An 18994-nucleotide genomic window follows, 5' to 3' on the forward strand; every position below is an offset into this window, starting at 1 on the left:
CTAGAAAAGGCCAGCACCATCTTTTCCTTGAATTGCTGTCATCCGGTCCTAATGGCCTTCCTGCCATAAGAGTGCCTGCCTCTACTCCATTTTCTATAACTTTGCTAGTGGGGGTGGGTTGGGAGGGTAGTTATTCTAAAACGCAGATCTGACTACGCCACCCAGCTGAGTAAAACCCTTCGGTGGCTCCCAGTTGCCTGTAAAGTTCAAAGTTTGGAACTTGATCTACCGGGTCCTTTGTAGTTAGGTCTCAGCTTTGTGTCTGTTGCCTCCCACCTTCCACCCCTCAACCTTCACGCTCCAGTGATACTGAATTTCTTCTACCTCCAGACCTTTGTCCATTCCATTCCATCTTCCCAGACCACTCTCCCCTCTGCCCACGGGCCTTACAGGGCAGACTCCTTCTCAGCTTCCAGACACCTCAGTTTAGTTGCCCCTTCACTGGGTACCACTCAGCCACCATTCTACCCAGGCTCATGGAGGTGGGCTAGCATCTGTGGAACAGTTGAGTGAGTTCTCACCACTCTCTTCAAGACATCTCCAAGGTGGGATTGGATGTGGCCCAGGACATGAACACCAGCATTTATGTAATGCCTGGCACCACACGGGCACTTTGCTTACATATGCATTTTAAAAAACCCAGGGAGGAAGGCATTTTTATCTCCCCTTTGCTCTGGGAGGTTAAGAAACTTGTCCAAAGCTATATAACTGGAAATGGTAGAGTCAAGACTCCAATTTGGGAGTGTCTGACTCCAGAACCGTGAGCTTTCCACCACTCTGGGCTGTTTCCCAACTTGAAGGCACCTTTTCTGTCAAGGGCTGAGTCATCCCAGGCCAGTGCCTGGTGGGAGAAGGAGAAACACCAGACGAGTTGTTTAAGACAATGAGACGTGCCGCAGGCTTGCTGTGCTCTGGGGCTGCCACCTGCTTTCTTCCTCTGGTTGTGACCGACCTTCTCTGTCCCCTCCTTTAAAAAGTTCACAAGCTGGTGTCAGGCATGGGCTCTCAGACCAGCAGACCCTAGAGGCAGTCTCACCACCAGGGCCTGCAGAAGTGGCTGGCTGCTTCAACCTAGCCAGGCTCCAGCTGGCTTGGGATGACCAAATCACCATTGCGTGTGTCAACAGTAAGAGCTGCAGGGCTTCCCTGGTGGCACAGTGGTTAAGAGTCCACCTGCCAATGCAGGAGACACGGGTTCGAGCGCTGGTCCGGAAAGATCCCACATGCTGTGGAGCAACTAAGCCCGTGCGCTACAACTACTGAGCCTGTGCTCTAGAGTCCGTGAGCCGCAACTACTGAAGCCCACGTGCCACAGCTACTGATCCCATGCACCTAGAGCCTGTGCTCTGCAACAAGAGAAGCCACCGCAATGAGAAGCCCATGTGCCACAATGAAGAGGAGCCCCCGCTCACCGCAACTAGAGAAAGCCCGCGCACAGCAACGAAGACCCAGTGCAGCCAAAACTAAACAAACAAACAAACAAACAAAACGGTAAGAGCAACAGGGGCAGAGAGGAAGGGAGAGGTTCCTGTGGACGGGGCTGAAAGATTGTAGTAGAAGTTTTGGGATCAAATGTACCTAATTTGAATCCGAATCCCGGCTCGGCCACATGCTGTGTGGGGCAGATTGTACTTTCCAAAGATGTCTGCAACAGTGTCTCCCATCTCACCTGTTATTCTATGATGTGACCTTGACACTCCCTCCACTGAGAGGTGGCATCTATATCCCCTCTCTCTGAAGCTGAGTGGGCTTTGTGACTCACTTGCCACCAAAGGAATGGCAGAAGTGACAGTGTGGGACTTCTGAGGAGAGGCCAGAAAAGCAGATATAACTTGTACCTTTCCTGCTCGAATGTTCCAGCTGGGGCCCTGAACTGCTAGGCAAGCTGTCTGACTGCCCTGAGGCCAGCATGCTGTGAGGAAGCCCAAACTAGCCTATGGAGGGGCTGCAGGGAGAGGCCCTGAGACTTTGTGGAGAGATTACTTTAGAGAGAGGTTCCTGGCCAGCCCGCAGCAGCTCCTACAGCACACTACAGCTCCAGCTCCAGCTCCAGCCACTGTCTCACTGCCACTGCATCAAAGATGCCAAGCTAAGAGTACTCAGGGGAGCCCTTCCCACAGAAAACAAGAGAGAATAGCTGTGGTTTTAAACACTAAGTTTGGGGGAGATTTGTTACGCAGCAGAGGAGAACTGAAACACAGCGTGGCCTTGCAGAGGCTTTCCCATCTCCCTGAGCCCTCATTTCCTCACCTGTAAAATGTGAATAACAATGCCTGCCTCATAGGATTATGGTGGTGAGGTATGTCACTAGCATGTGGGCGCTGACTAAGTAAGTGCATGAATGGGGCCAGAGGGAAGCCTGAACCCTTCCTCCTGACCTGCAGTGAACGCCAGACTCGCCCAGACTGGAAGCAAGCCTAGGAGATCTCCTTGGTACTCAATACTCCTGGGCTCTACAAGGTGGAGGAGTTGGGCTGTTGCAGTAAAATGTCCCTCAGTGAGGTGTTTATCATTTTAGCAAGCTCTGTTTAAAAGACAGTGTTTTAAAGGTGGGAATTGTCAGGGACAACCCTCTTCCTCTTTCCAATAGTATTACCTATTTCCTGAGCCCTGAGAGCCTCACTCCAGATTATTTACTGCACTGGCCCTGCTGGAGTCAAGAAATGAGACGTGGGTGACAGGAGTGAAGAGACTGACTGAACATTTTCAATTAAAACAAGCTGTCTTTGAACAAAGATTTAAGATCTAGGCAAGGAGAAAGCAATAGCTCTCTTGGCTGGAACCTTTTCTGATATACTGCAGAAATAAGAGAGAAAAAAAATGGGGTGAAAACTCCCAACTCTTCATTGCCAACAAAAACCTCAGAACGGCCTGTAAATTCAAAATGTCATCCTCCTCAGATTCTTCTGTAGCTCCCGATGGGCTTCTCGCAGAGGGCAGGAACAGGCAGCAGGTGGGATCAGGACCCTTGAATCAGAGAAGCAGGAGGGTTTGTCTGGGGTTGTCTGAAACTCAGACTGACTTGGTGACTTCTGCCCAGAGCTGTTTTAAAGTAAAAGGTGGGCGTCAATAGCTCCAGCACTTGGTGGGACGCTTTAACAGGCAATGAGGGCTGGGATATTCTCATTCATTCATTCACTTGTTCATTCATTCTAACATTCTGGGGGCTCCTCCCATGTGTGTACTGGCATGAAGAAGGGCAGAGATTGAGCTTAAAGAGGAATTAGACAAATTCTGTTTACAGTCTAGAAGAGGAAACTCACATGTCCCAACTAACTCTACTAGCAAACAGGCTGTTGCATTCTCACCTATACAAAAGCAGCTACCATTTTTTTTCCCTAGCATACCCTGGGCACCGTACAGTTTACTTATTTACTGTCGATAACCCCCACCACATCCCTGCAAGGCCAAAGCACAATTCGACACATATTTAACAGGAAACTGAAAAAAGAGAGTTTGCATAATTGACCCAGAGCCTTGTGCCTCAAAAGTGATAGAGGTGGCATATGAACCTGTGTCTTTTATTTATTTATTTTAACAATCTTTATTGGAGTATAATTGCTTTACAATGGTGTGTTAGTTTCTGCTTTATAAAAAAGTGAATCAGCTATACAGACACATATATCCCCATATCTCCTCCCTCTTGCATCTCCCTCCTACCCTCCCTATCCCACCTCTAGGTGGACACAAAGCACCGAGCTGATCTCCCTGTGCTATGCGGCTGTTTCCCACTAGCTATCTATTTTACATTTGGTAGTGTATATATGTCCATGCCACTCTCTCACTTTCTCCCAGCTTACCCTTCCCCCTCCACATGTCCTCAAGTCCATTCTCTACATCTGCATCTTTATTTCTGTCCCGCCCCTAGGTTCTTCAGAACCAATTTCTTTTTTTTTTAGATTCCATATATATGTTAGCATACAGTACATGTTTTTCTCTTTCTGACTTACTTCACTCTGTATGACAGGCTCTAGGTCCATCCACCTCACTAGAAAAAACTCAATTTCATTTCTTTTTATGGCTGAGTAATATTCCATTGTATATATGTGCCACAACTTCTCTATCCATTCATCTGTCGATGCACACTTAGGTTGCTTCCATGTCCTGGCTATTGTAAATAGAGCTGCAATGAACATTGTGGTACATGACTTTTTGAATTATGGTTTTCTCAGGGTACACACCTAGATGTGGAATTGCTGGGTCATATGGTAGTTCTATTTTTAGTTTTTTACGGAATCTCCATACTGTTCTGCATAGTGGCTGTATCAATTTACATTCCCACCAAAAGTGCAAGAGGGTTCCCTTTTCTCCACACCCTCTCCCATAGTTATTGTTTGTAGATTTTTTGATGATGGCCATTCTGACGGGTGTGTGGTGATACCTCATTGTAGTTTTGATTTGCATTTCTCTAACGATCAGTGATGTTGACCATCCTTTCATGTGTTTGTTGGCAATCTGTATATCTTTGGAGAAATGTCTATTTAGGTCTTCTGCCCATTTATGGATTGGGTTGTTTGCTTTTTTGATATTAAGCTTCATGAACTGCTTGTAAATTTTGGAGATTAATCCTTTGTCAGTTGCTTCATTTGCAAATATTTTCTCCCATTCTGAGGGTTGGCTTGTTTATTTTTTCCTTTGCTGTGCAAAAGCTTTTAAGTTTCATTAGGTCCCATTTGTTTATTTTTGGTTTTATTTCCGTTTTTCTAGGAGGTGGGCCAAAAAGGATCTTGCTGTGATTTATGTCATAGAATATTCTGCCTATGATTTCCTCTAAGAGTTTTATAGTGTCTGGCCTTACATTTAGGTTTTTAATCCATATTGAGTTTATTTTTGTGTATAGTGTTAGGGAGTGTTCTAATTTCATTCTTTTACATGCAGCTGTCCAGGTTTCCATGCACCACTTATTGAAGAGGCTGTCTTTGCTCCATTGTATATTCTTGCCTCCTTAATCAAAAATAAAGTGACCATATGTGCATGGGTTTATCTCTGTGCTTTCTATCCTGTTCTATTGATCTATATTTCTGTTTTTGTGCCAGTTCCATACTGTCTTGATTACTGTAGCTTTGTAGTATAGTCTGAAGTCAGGGAGTCTGATTCCTCCAGCTCTGTTTTTCTTTCTTGAGATTGCTTTGGCTATTCGGGGTCTTTTGTGTTTACAAAGAAATTGTGAAAAATTTTTTTCTAGTCCTGTGAAAAGTGCCAGTGGTAGTTTGATAGGGATTGCATTGAATCTGTAGATTGCTTTGGGGAGTACAGTCATTTTCACAATGTTGATTCTTCCAATCCAAGAAAATGGTATATCTCTCCATCTGTTTGTATTGCCTTTAATTTCTTTCATCAGTGTCTTATAGCTTTCTGCATACAGGTCTTTTGTCTCCTTAGGTAGGTTTATTCCTGGGTATTTTATTCTTTTTGTTGCAATGGTAAATGGAAGCGTTTCCTTAATTTCTCTTTCAGATTTTTCATCATTAGTGTATAGGAATGCAAGAGATTTCTGTGCATTAATTTTGTATCCTGCTACTTTTCCAAATTCATTGGTTAGCTCTAGTATTTTTTTGGTAGTATCTTTAGAATTCTCTATGTATAGTATCATGTCATCTGCAAACAGTGACAGCTTTAATTCTTCTTTTCCAATTTGTATTCCTTTTATTTCTTTTTCTTCTCTGATTGCTGTGGCTAAACTTCCAAAACTATGTTGAATACTACTGGTGAGAGTGTACAACCTTGTCTTGCTCCTGATTTTAGAGGAAATGGTTTCAGTTTTTCACCATTGAGAACAATGTTGGCTGTGGGTTTGTCATATATTGCCTTTATTATGTTGAGGTAAGTTCCCTCTATGCCTACTTGCTGGAGGGTTTTTATCATAAATGGGTGGTGAATTTTGTCAAAAGATTTTTCTGCATCTGTTGAGATGATCATATGGTTTTTATAGTTCAGTTTTTTAATATGGTGTATCACACTGATTGATTTACTTATATTGAAGAATCCTTGCATTCCTGGGATAAATCCCACTTGATCATGTTGTATGATCCTTTTAATGTGCTGTTGGATTCTGTTTGCTAGTATTTTGGTTAGGATTTTTGCACCTATGTTCATCATTGGTATTGGCCTGTAGTTTTCTTTCTTTGTGGCATCTTTGTCTGGTTTTGGTATCAGGGTGATGGTGGCCACATATAATGAGTTTGGGAGTGCTCCTCCCTCTGGTATATTTTGGAAGAGTTTGAGAGGAATAGGTGTTAGCTCTTCTCTAAATCTTTGATAGAATTCGCCTGTGAAGCCATCTGGTTCTGGGCTTTTGCTTGTTGGAAGATTTTTAAACACAGTTTCAATTTGAGTGCTTGTGATTGGTCTGTTTGTATTTTCTATTTCTTCCTGGTTCAGCCACAGAAGGTTGTGCTTTTTTAAGAATTCATCCATTTCTTCCAGGTTGTCCATTTTATTGGCATATAGTTGCTTGTAGTAATCTCTCATGATCCTTTGTATTTCTGCAGTGTCAGTTGTTACTTCTCCTTTTTCATTTCTAATTCTATTAATTTGAGTCTTCTCCCTTTTTTTCTTGATGAGTCTGGCTAATGTTTTATCAATTTTGTTTATCTTCTCAAAGAACCAGCTTTTAGTTTTATTGATATTTGCTATCGTTTCCTTCATTTCTTTTTCATTTGTTTCTGATATGATCTTTATGATTTCATCCCTTCTGCTAACTTTGGGGTTTTTTTGTTCTTCTTTCTCTAATTGCTTTAGGTGTAAGGTTAGGTTGTTTATTTGAGATGTTTCTTGTTTCTTGAGGTAGGATTGTATTGCTATAAACTTCCCTCTTAGAACTGCTTTTGCTGCATCCCTTAGGTTTTGGGTTGTTGTGTTTTCATTGTCATTTATTTCTAGGTATTTTTTGATTCCTTCTTTGATTTCTTCAGTGATCTCTTGGTTAATTAGTACTGTGTTGTTTAGCCTCCATGTGTTTGTATTTCTTACAGATTTTTTCCTGTAATTGTTATCTAGTCTCATAGTGATGTGATCGGAAAAGATACTTGATACGATTTCAATTTTCTTAAATTTACCAAGGCTTGATTTGTGAGCCAAGATATTATCTATCCTGGAGAATGTTCTATGAGCACTTGAGAAGAAAGTGTATTCTGTTGTTTTTGGATGACATGTCCTATAAATATTAAGTCCATTTTGTTTAATGTATCAGTTAAAGCTTGTGTTCCCTTATTTATTTTCATATTGGATGATCTGTCCATTGGTGAAAGTGGGGTGTTAAAGTTCCCTACTATGATTGTGTAACTGTTGATTTCCCCTTTTATGGCTGTTAACATTTGTCTTATGTATTTAGGTGCTCCTATGTTGGATGCATAAATATTTACAATTGTTATATCTTCTTCTTGGATTGATCCCTTGATCATTATGTAGTGTCCTTCTTTGTCTCTTGTAATAGTCTTTATTTTAAAGTCTATTTTGTCTGCTATGAGAATTGCTACTCCTGCTTTCTGTTGATTTCCATTTGCATGGAATATTTTACTCCATCCCCTCACTTTCAGTCTGTATATGTCTCTAGGTCTGAAGTGGGTCTTTTGTAGACAGCATATATAGCAATCTTGTTTTGTATCCATTCAGTCAGTCTACGTCTTTTTTTTTTTTTTTTTTTGCAGTACTCGGGCCTCTCACTTTTGTGGCCTCTCCCGTTGCACAGCACAGGCTCTGGATGCGCAAGCTCAGCAGCCATGGCTCATGGGCTTAGTTGCCCCATGGCATGTGGGATCCTCCCAGACTGGGGCACGAACCTGCGTCCCCTGCATCGGCAGGCAGACTCTCAACCACTGTGCCACCAGGGAAGCCCAGGCTATGTCTTTTGGTTGGAGCATTTAATCTATTTACATTTAAGGTAAATAACAATATGTATGTTCCTATTACCATTTTCTAAATTGTTGTCGGTTTGTTATTGTAGGTCTTTTCCATCTCTTGTGTTTCCTGCCTAGAGTAGTTCCTTTAGTATTTGTTGTAAAGCTGGTTTGGTGATGCTGAATTCTCTTAGCTTTTGCTTGTCTGTAAAGGTTTTAATTTCTCTGTTGAATCTGAATGTGATCCTTGCTGGGTAGAGTAGTCTTCCTTGTAGGTTTTCCCTTTTGTCACTTTAAATATGTCCTGCCACTCCCTTGTGGCTTGCAGAGTTTCTGTTGAAAGATCAGCTGTTAACCTTATGGGGATTCCCTTGTGTGTTATTTGTTGTTTTTCCCTTGCTGCTTTTAATATGTTTTCTTTGTATTGAATTTTTGACAGTTTGATTAATATGTGTCTTGGCGTGTTTCTCCTTGGATTTATCCTGTATGGGACTCTCTGTGCTTCGTGGACTTCACTGACTATTTCCTTTCCCATATTAGGGAAATTTTCAATTATAATCTCTTCAAATATTTTCTCAGTCCCTTTCTTTTTCTCTTCTTCTTCTGGGACCCCTATAATTTGAATGTTGGTGCATTTCATGTTGTTCCAGAGGTCTCTGAGACTGTCCTCAATTCTTTTCATTCTTTTTTCTTTATTCTTCTCTGCAGTAGTTATTTCCATTATTTTATGTTCCAGATCACTTATCCATTTCTCTGCCTCAGTTATTCTGCTATTGATTCCTTCTAGAGAATTTTAAATTTCACTTATTGTGTTGTTCATCATTGTTTGTTTGCTCTTTAGTTCTTCTAGGTCCTTTTTAAACGTTTCTTGTATTTTCTCCATTCTATTTCCAAGATTTTGGATCATCTTTACTATCATTATTCTGAGTTCTTTTTCAGGTAGACTCCCTATTTCCTCTCATTTGTTTGGTCTGGTGGGTTTTTACCTTGCTCCTTCATCTGCTGTGCATTTCTCTGTCTTCTCATTTTGCTTAACTTACTGTGTTTGGGGTCTCCTTTTTGCAGGCTGCAGGTTCATAGTTCCCGTTGTTTTTGGTATCTGTTCCCAGTGGCTAAGGTTGGTTCAGTGGGTTGTGTAGGCTTCCTGGTGGAGGGGACTGGTGTCTGTGTTCTGGTGGATGAGGCTGGATCTTGTCTTTCTGGTGGGCAGGACCGCATCTAGTGACCTGTTTTGGGGTGTCTGTGACCTTATTATAATTTTAGGAAGCCTCTCTGTTAATGGGTGGGGTTGTGTTCCTGTGTTGCTAGTTGTTTGGCATAGGGTGTCCAGCACTGTAGCTTGCTGGTCGATGAGTGGAGCTGGGTCTTTGCACTGAGATGGAGATCTGTGAGAGAGCCATTCGATATTACGTAGAGCCAGGAGTTCTCTGGTGGACCAATGTCCTGAACTTGGCTCTTCCACCTCAGAGGCACAGACCTGACACCTGGTTGGAGCACCATGACCCTGTCAGCCACACGGCTGAGGGTCCTTATCTCAAAATTCTGTCTGGCCCTCCCAGGTCTCACAGCAGGGGTGGAGCAGGGCTCTGAGGTTACTCTCTTCTGGAGTTTTATTATTCTGAGTTCATATGGTATTATTTGGAGAAATCAGGGTACTTAGTGAAAAGCAAGTTTGAGGGCGTGCCAGGAACCTGTGCTTATTTGTTGCTGGGTGCTGCTTAATTACTGGAGAGTTCCTGTTGAGGATTTTTACCCCTCTTTGAGTCCAGGCCTGCCTGAAGCAAGGTCCTGGAGTAACACCCCACTGTGTACGGCAGGCAGGACATGGCGGCAGTCTTCACTCTCAGGGGGAAGGGCAACCTGAGTGCCTTTTAACACCATGCATGCTTTCTCTTTCTCTCTCTCTTCTCTTCTTAAATTCAGACACTAAATTCTGTGGACATGTTGGAGATTTAATTTCAAATGGAGGAATTTTGAAAGGCTTCATGGAAGTGGGTATATAGTCAAGATTTGACAGACAAAGACAAATCTGAAAGAGGGAGGAAGAGAGAGATTAACATCAGTAGAAGTGGGGAGTGGGCCTGAGGCCCGTGATCCTGGGCCAGAAATAAGACAGAGAAGGGCCCGTGGACCAAGGGAGCTAAAGTGTAGAGGGGCAGGTGGGGCTGCAATGCTAGGGTGGCGTCCGATTAGCGAAGGCTCTGAATGTCAAATTATGGAATTTAAACTTGTATTCTGTTGGCAATAAAAACCAGGGCCTATCTATGGTTGTATTTATCATCTGTTCACTCAATATGTTTTATTGATCATCTAGTATGTTCAAGTTCTCTAGAAGGCGCAGGGTATATACTGTGGTTAAAATCCAAAAACTAAAAACCAAAAACCAACCAACCAAACATAAAACAACTAACCAAGACAAGGATTTTTAAATCCAGAAGCAGAAACGGTAACAAAGTAATGCAAAAACACTGAATAAATACATAACTGCAATTTTAATAGTGCTAGGAAGAAAATGCACAGAGTCTGTACCTGAGGGCAATGGGGTACTGCCTTAGAGAGGGGGTGTGAGCAGGCATCTGTGAACTGAGAGTGGGCAGTGGGTACAGAAGCATCTAGGAAGAAGGAAACGTGTGTGGGAAGGGTCCTTGGGTGGGACAGACAGGCTGAAAGAAGGCTGGTGTGGAAGGAGAGGCAAGGGTTAGATCACGTGGCACATTATTCTGGGTCACCTTCAGGACTCTGGATTTTCTAAGTGAATGGGAAGCATCTAAGAGAATGAAGAATTTTAAGCAGGAAAATGAGATGGTCTGATTTATAGTTTTAAAAGGTCAGGTCATTGCTTTGCTAAAAATAGGAAAGCAAGAGTGGAAGCAGGCGAGCCAGACAGGAGAATACAGCGATGGTCCAGGGGAAAGATGGGGCCCTGGGCCAGGATGGAGGCGGTAGAGATGGGAAGATATGTCGTGGGGGGAAGAACTGGCAGGATCTGCTGACAGGCTGGATGTGGGGCTTGAGAGAGAGGAAGGAAGGAAGGGTGACTCCGCGTACTTAGCCCAGGTAGCTGGGTGAATGGGGGTGCTGTGCTCTGGAATGTGGAAGACTGAGGGAGGAAAGGCTCAGGGGAGAGTTTAGGGGTTCAGCTTGAGTTCAAGATGCCTGTGAGATGTTGGGCACCCAGGTCCTCAATCAGAAATAGGAAGATATCAATAATGGAAATGGTTTCTGAACCACCACCTCTCTAGGATTATTCACGCCATAAACTTTTGCTCACTGCATGGCCTGTTCCCTTCTGCTCCCTCTCCATCTTCTTGCCCCTGGCTCTCAGAGGGCATCCAAGGGCCCTGGGAGAATGGCAGTGACTGCAGGACCCTCTGTTCTCTTATCTCAGGACCTCAGGCCTGGTGCATTGAATGAGCCCATAAATGGGAATCAAGAGACCAACCTGGTTTCAATCGGTAACTTTCCGTGTGATCTTGGCCATATCCTTTCTCTGGCCTTAACTTCTCTGTGGGTAACATGTATAGTCTCTCAAGTTCTTTCCAGCATTAACATGGTATGTTAAAGCAAAGGCCTCAACATCCCCGTTCTTTCATTCAACAAATATTTATTGAGAACCTACTCTGTGCCAAGTTATTCGGGTGCTTAGCACAGTGAACGAAACTGACCAAGATCCCTGTCTTCATGAAGCTTACATTCTAGCTACTGGAGATGAACTGCTAATCCAGTACACTCGTACATTACTGAGATGCCAGACAGTGATGTATGCTATGAAGCAGGTAAGGAAAAGAGCAAGGGGAGTGCTGGGGGGCAGGCAGCAGATCGCAGCAGAAAGTAGAGTGGTCAGAGGAGTCCTCATTGATAAAGTGGGGCTTCAGTGGGCTTGGAGGAGGCGGGGCATCTGGGCAGCATCGAGCATGAGTGACCCTCCTTATCTGAAACAGGACCTCTGACCAGTCACTTCATAACTGATCTCCTGCTAAGTCCAGCCCAATCCTACAACTGGGGATAACAGTCAGCCTCCAGGGTGGGATTGAGGAACACCTCCTTCTTGGCACGTGGCAGTTTCCTGACCGACTGAAGCTCCCCCTCACCTCCCAGAGCAAAGCCAGAGGGGACGCATCTCATACCCATCCTCCCGCCTGGCCTGTGGCCTCCCTTCCCCAGGCCCTCATGTCTGAAGCCAGCTCCACACCTCTCACTCCCTGCAGCTCTTCCAGAACCACTGCTGAGCACTCCTGGCCTCCCTGCCCTGCAGAGAGCTGAGGTCCGGCCCCGCTCAGCAGATACCATATTTCGCTTCCTCTCTCCCCACAGACGTGTGCTGCAGGCAGGTCTGATTGCTCTCCCCATATTTTTAAAGTCTTTATTGAATTTGTTACAATATTGCTTCTGTTTTCGGTTTTGGTTTTTTGGCCGCGAGGCATGTGGGATCTTAGCTCCCCGATCAGGGATTGAACCTGCCCCCCCTGCATTGCAAGGCGAAGTCTTAACCACTGGACTGCCAGGGAAGTCCCGCTATCCCCGTTTTGCAGATGAAAAATCAGAAGGGACTTGTCCAATGAGGCTCACCAGATACTGGCGCACAGAGGATTGAAGCCCATTCATTCGTTCATTCATTCACTCATTCATCATTCACAGAATCACGATGTGCCGGACACCATTCTAGGACCTAGGATACAATGACAAGAAAAACAGACACAGTCCCTGTCCTCGTGAAGGTCTTTCCTTGCCATCATCATGCCTCCAAATACGAAAATTTAACTCCTACCTGCTCCCTGCAGGGAAGCCCCCACCTAGAATTCTTTCTCTTCTTACACTCTACTCACGCCAGCAAAAGATGATTACCATTAAAGGGGACTGATTAATTCTGCAGAGGAGTCGCCAAGGAAAAGTGATTTCTCTTTGGTAAGGCTGACAGCGCTGCTGGAATGTTGAGAGGCAACTGCCCAGGAGCCTCTAGGTAAAGGCAGAAGAACAGTGGGATGCGAAGGATCTTTTGTCTCTGCCTGCCTCACCCATCCTCCCATGCGGTCAGACAGGTGCATGACTAAACAGATGAATCTGTCTCTTGAGTGCGGCGCAGAGGCTGCAGATATAATCGCAGAGTCCTCTCCAATGCCATGCAAGTCCTGAGGCACCCCTGAGGTAAGGAGGCCATGAATGGGAGAGAAAGACAGAGAGACACAGCAGGAGGGAGGAAGAGACAGGGAGAGACAGGCAGGGGCAGAGACCAACAGAGAGTGATGCAAGCAGACAAGAAGATACAGGGAGAAATGCATCAGGATGGAGTGGAAAGATGGGGGTCGAGAGAAACTCAAACTTGAAAACTGGAGAGAAAGGAATGAGGGGCAGACACAGAAACCTACGAAGTGGATGACAGAGAGAGAGAGAGAATCAGACTGAGAGAGAGAGACAGACAGAAAGAGTGAGAGAGAGAGAGACACTGAGAGAGGGAGAGGGAAAGGGAGAGAAACATGCAACTGTAGACAACAGGGAGGGTGATGGGGGGAGGGAAAGGGAGAAAGGCAGAGGATGAGAGAGAAAGAGACAAAAGGAAAGAAACAGGGAAACACAGGCATAAGAGGAGAGACAGTAGGGCTTCCCTGGTGGCGCAGTGGTTGGGAGTCCGCCTGCCGATGCAGGGGACATGGGCTCGTGCCCCAGTTCGGGAAGATCCCACATGCCGCTGAGCGGCTGGGCCCGTGAGCCATGGCCACTGAGCCTGTGCATCCAGAGCCTGTGCTCCGCAATGGGAGAGGCCACAACAGTGAGAGGCCCGTGTACCGCAAAAAAAAAAAAAAAAAAAAAAAAAGAGGAGAGACAGCAAATGAGATGAGCAAGACAAAAATAGAGGCAGAGACAGAGAGAGAGGCAGAGAAGGACAGATAGAAGGAAGGGAGAGACAGACTGATGGGAAGGGACACCTCCTCTTTGATAAGTGAAGTACTACTCAAGAGGGTGGGTATTTTCTGGGAGGCTCACTTCAGAGAAGAGGCTGGAGATGAGCACACAGGTATAAATGGTGGGGAGGTGTCCAAACCACTAAAGGATGCTGAAAGTTGCGGATAGCTATGAGGCTCTATATTCATTTCCTATTGCCACTGAAACAAAGTACCACACACTTAGTGGCTTAAAACAACAGAAATTTAGTCTTTCGCCGTTCCTGAGGCCAGAAGACTGAAATCCATTTCAATGGGCCAAAGTCAAGGTGGTAACAGGGTCACACTCACCTTGAGGCTCTAGGGAAGAAACCGTTTCTGGCCTCTCCCGGCTTCTGGTGGCTGCGGGCATTCCTTGGCTTGTGACCACATCACTCCAGTCTCTGCCTCTGAGGTCACATGTCCCTATGCCACCCTCTTATAAGGATACATGTGATTGCATTTAGGGTCCGCCCAGATAATCCAGGATACTCTCGCACCTCAAGATCCCTAGAAATGACATCTACAGAGACCTTGTTTCTATATTAGGTAACATTTATATCTCTAGGTTCCAAGGATTGAGGTCTGGACATCTTTGGGGGTTACAGTACATGTCCTGAGTTCACCTGCTTAGCTAAGAGCTGAGGGTGAAGACGCTGTGAGTGTCAGGAGTGGAGCTCTGGCTCTGTGCTGGGCGCTCTACCCACACCACCCACCAGACCCTCAGTATCACTCAGAGATGTCCAACACCTCCTGCACAAGCAGCAAGTGGATTTACCAGGATTTGGACCCAAATATGTCTAACTCCAGAGCCCTTTTTACTTGCGTTATTTGCTGCCCCTCAAGGGCAGGAAATACCTGTAACGGACCATGTGCTGCTTATTTTACTTCTTAAACACGTCGTAACCCTGCCCCCTCCTCTTCTCCCACCGTTCGTCCTTTAGTTCAGACCCTTACCTGAACTGTGCTTCAGCCTCCTAACTGGTCTTCTTGCCTTCAAGTTCTCCCCTTTTCTGCTGAGAGTCCCATTCTCACAATTGCTAACCGTGTCACTTGCTGACTTACAACTCCATGCTGATTCCCTGTCACCTACAGGGTAAGATCTAAACTCTGAAATCTGGCATTCCTGGCTTTCTATCACCTGGTCTTAAGCCTTGTCCCCTGACACTGTATACTGTCGTACATTTAAATGTGGGCTTTAGAATCTGAAAAGCATGGGTTTTAATCTTGGCTGCTATACATGTAGCTGTGTGACCTTGGGCAAGATACTTATATTCTCTGAGCCTCAGTTTTCTCATCTCTGAAATGGATAATGCTACCTACCTCACAGTGCAATTGCGCTGATTAGGAATTGTACATCCAAAGCACCCAGCACAATGTTGCTATGTAGTAGCTTTTAAAATTATCACTATTATTTATGAGCCTGTCATTGCCAACAAAGCATGAGTTCTTTAAGGACGAGGGTTTGTCAGGTTCAAATTTGTTTCCAGAGTCATTTTACACATGTTAGGCCTATTAACAGAGGCAGGGAGAAGACAAACAAGCTAAAAAAACAAGGTAAGGGGAGGAGAAAAAGAAGGACAGAGAGACAGAGGGAGGGAGAGATAAAGAAATTATTTTTAAAGTTCTGTTTCCTGGATGTATAGGGATAAGACCTTGCAGGTCCTTCCATGCTGTGGGCCTCAGTTTCCTCTCCCATAAAATTGGCTGGAGGTGGACCTAGGTGACCTCTAGTCCTAAGGCTCACTCTGTCTCCCTGCTCTTCCCTAGGAGAAGTGCATCCCTGGAGCAGGGGATATCCTTTCCCACCACTCGGATGAGGGACAGCCTTACCAGGTGTGAGGGTGGTGCCTGCCACTCTAACGGTGTATTTAGAAGAGAAATCAGGCTAGAGGCTGGCTGGGCCAGGACAGATGGAGACCTGACCTCAGCTATAGTGTGCTGAGTCTGGAAGGGATGAGCGAGAGGGATTTGGGGACTTAAAACGACATTAGGAAGGTTGTTGTCATTCATTCGTCATTTGTTACTCATTTATTCCCTCAAGGGACACTTACCAAGCACCTCCTATGTGTTGGGCCACGTAATAGCTTATAGAGTACACACGTGAGTATATAAACAAAGACTGGCGGTCCTGCCTCAGGCTGCTGACAGTGTAGACGCTGTTGACATTTGGGGCTGGATGAGCCCATGGTGTAGGCAACTGTCCTGCACGCTGTAGGATGCCTAGCATCATCCCTGGCCTCTTTCTTTAGGTGCCAGCAGAATCTGCCACTCTTTTGGGATAACCAAAAATGTCTTCAGACATTGTCACACATTCCCTGTGGGGACGATTCGCCCCTAAGTGAGAACCACTGGTCTGGGGGTTACACAGGATCTGGTGGAGATGCAGCAGGTGAAACGAGAGAGGTGGGCGTGGGCAGGAGCTTGAGAAGTGGGTCAGAGCTTGACTGGGATCAGCAGCCCTACCTGGAAAAAGTACTCCCTGAATAGATCCTTGGAGACAGCGGGAGGGGAAAGGAAGCTGCCCTCGCGGGCTGCCTTGCCGTCGTAGGATGGACGTCTAACGCCCCCTCCAGTCACTCTGGCAGGAAACGTGGCCCCCTCCATCTCTAGCACACCACAGTCTCCGAGGACCTCTCCCTTCCTGACTTCCCCTGGACTGCTGTATTTATGGCCCCTCTGTCTATCTCAGGCCCCCTGCTCACCCAAGAGGGAAGTTAATAATCTCTCCCTCCAGCCCCCATGCTATCGCTCGCTTTGTGGCTCCCTCCTTTCGCCTCATCCTTCACTCTAGGATCCAGCAATTCCCCAGCAGTACCTCCCTTTCCCACTGATGGTTGACCGCAGCTCTGGCAACTGGCTCTCAGAATCGGCTGTGCCTGTGCAGCTGGGCCCTGTTCAGCAATTGTTGGGACTTGGATGTGCTGCAGCCTAAGAGGAGGCCCTGCTTCTCTGAGAGATGCTCATAGATATTATCAGAAGCTTCAGCTGGTGTACAATAAAAACAAGACCAAAGACCAAAGTAAATATTTGTGCAGTGGCACCTTGGAGCAGGTTGCAAGCGTTAGGGTCCTCCTGGCTTTAACACCTTATGACTTTCTCACCCTTGTGCTATTTTCTTTTTAACTATTGTTTTGAACTTGAAACTCAGGGGATGGGATAAATGTTTATGACCACCTCCTATCTTCCAGGCACTGTGCTAGTTTGCACGAGCAAGGTAGATTTTATTATCCTCACGCTGCAGGTTAGAAAACTGAGCTTGAGAGATGTCACTTGTCTAACACGACTCAGCCAGCAACTGGTTAGGACTTAAGCTCAGGTCTGTCCAATTCCAAGCCCTACGGCTTTTAAAAATTATGCTATAATTTAAAAAATTATTTTAACTTTCTTTTTTTAATTTGTAAATTTATTTCACTTAAATTTTTATGTTATATTGGAGTATAGTTGATTAACAATGTTGTCTTAGTTTCAGGGATGGACCTGGAGATTATCACACTAAGTGATGTAAGTCAGAGAAAAACAGATATCATATGATAACGCTTATATGCGGAATCTAAAAAAAAATGATATAATTGAACTTATTTACAAAACAGAAACAGACTCACAGATTTAGAGAACAAACATATGATTACCAGGGGGGAAATGTTGGGGGGAGTGTAGAATAGGAGATTGGGATTGACATATACGCACTGCTATATTTAAAATAGATAACCAGTAAGGACCTACTGTATAGCACAGGGAACTGTGCTCAATATTCTGTAATAACCTAAATGGGAAAAGTACCTTAGCTGTCTTCAAATGAATTCATTCATTTATTCAAAATTGATTATGTGCTATGTAAGGCTCTGGGCCACTTGCTGTGGATTTGGGATGAGAAGTCAGTCCCTGCCCTTGAGCGGCCCTTGGAGAAGCCTTGTAAATAAGAACTGCAGTGCAGGGCACTGGCTGCTCCAGCAGAAGGCGGGAGGGGAAGTGGGGCGCAGAAGGTAAGAATGAACACTGGAGGGACCCGGAAGACATCTTAGACTTCTGAGCTGAACTGAGTGGGGGGCGGGGGCCAGTGGTTTTTGTTTTTGAGATGAGTCTTCACTGAACAATTTGGTTAACAAATAATTGAGAATCTATTACATAATGTGTACTTTTCTAGGTGCTGAGATACAACTGCGCACAAAACAACAGGATCTCTATTCTCACGGAGCTCATATCACAGTGGGGAAAATAGGCAATAAACAAACAGGTGAAGAATAAGGTTCAAATCTGGGGCACCTGAAGGAAAAATAGGAGTTGGCCAGGTGAAAAGAGAAAGAGGACAGGGAAAAGCATCTCTGAACAAAGGCAGAGGCATGATGTGCGAGCAGGGCGAGGCCTGGCCATCCTTCGAAGACTCTAAGACATTTGGCACAGCTGGAATGCCTTCTACGAGATGAAGAAGGAAGAAAGAAACACACAAAGACAGGTCATGAGTGCCTTGTGGGATGTAACGAGCGTGAGCTTTATCCTGCAGGAAATGAAGAGCCATGGCAGGGTCGTAGGGGAGGGAGAGAGAATGTGAGACGTGGCTTTGGGATGATCACTCCAGTGGCCCTGGGGGGGGATGGTTTGGAAGAGACCAAACCTAGAGACAGGGAGGACATTCTGATCCAGGGAGGCTGGTGAGGGCCTGAGGTAGGACACAGCCACGGAGTAAGGAGGGAGGGATAGAATTAGCAATATCTGTAAAGTAAAACTGACATGGCTTGGAGATTGAGTGTAGGGTGCTTACAGAGGTAGCTGAACTAGGAAAGGTATCGAGGCTAACATACCAGGTTCTTGTCTTGAGGAACCGGGTGGAGGTGTCCCCATTGCTTCTGGACAGGACGTCTGGATGTGGCTTCTAGAAGCCAGGGAGCTTCATGCTCCCTCGAGTGGCTTCCTCGGCACCCTTCTTACCTGATTTAGTTTTGCTGCACACCTGTACCAGGCGACTCCTCTGATTCCTACAATGAAGCTCCATTGTAATGTCTGGTTTTTGTCATTTCCTGGTATCTACTGCTCCTTGGGGGACATCTTGGTTTCATGTCAGGCAAAGCTGATGTGATCCCACTCCCAGGACGGGTAACAAGTTGGGCTTAAAGTTCCCATGAGACTAACACATTTATCCAATCTTGAGGATGGAACATATTTCCTCCGGAGCTTTTCTTTTCTGTTCTCATTCTCCCACTCCTCTGCTGGGCCAGCTGGCCTGTCTGTCTGCCTGGC

At 45.3% G+C, this 18994-nt stretch overlaps 1 protein-coding gene across 1 annotated transcript in view; it reads right to left on the reverse strand.

The window, feature by feature from the left end:
- AGBL4 (AGBL carboxypeptidase 4) overlaps positions 1–18994 on the reverse strand; it is a 1255618-nt gene that overhangs the window by 7304 nt on the left and 1229320 nt on the right. The window lies entirely within an intron of this gene.

Source organism: Neophocaena asiaeorientalis, unplaced genomic scaffold, assembly GCF_003031525.2.
Source record: "Neophocaena asiaeorientalis asiaeorientalis breed wild unplaced genomic scaffold, Neophocaena_asiaeorientalis_V1.1 scaffold138, whole genome shotgun sequence".
In the NCBI taxonomy this organism is placed as follows: Eukaryota; Metazoa; Chordata; class Mammalia; order Artiodactyla; family Phocoenidae; genus Neophocaena; species Neophocaena asiaeorientalis.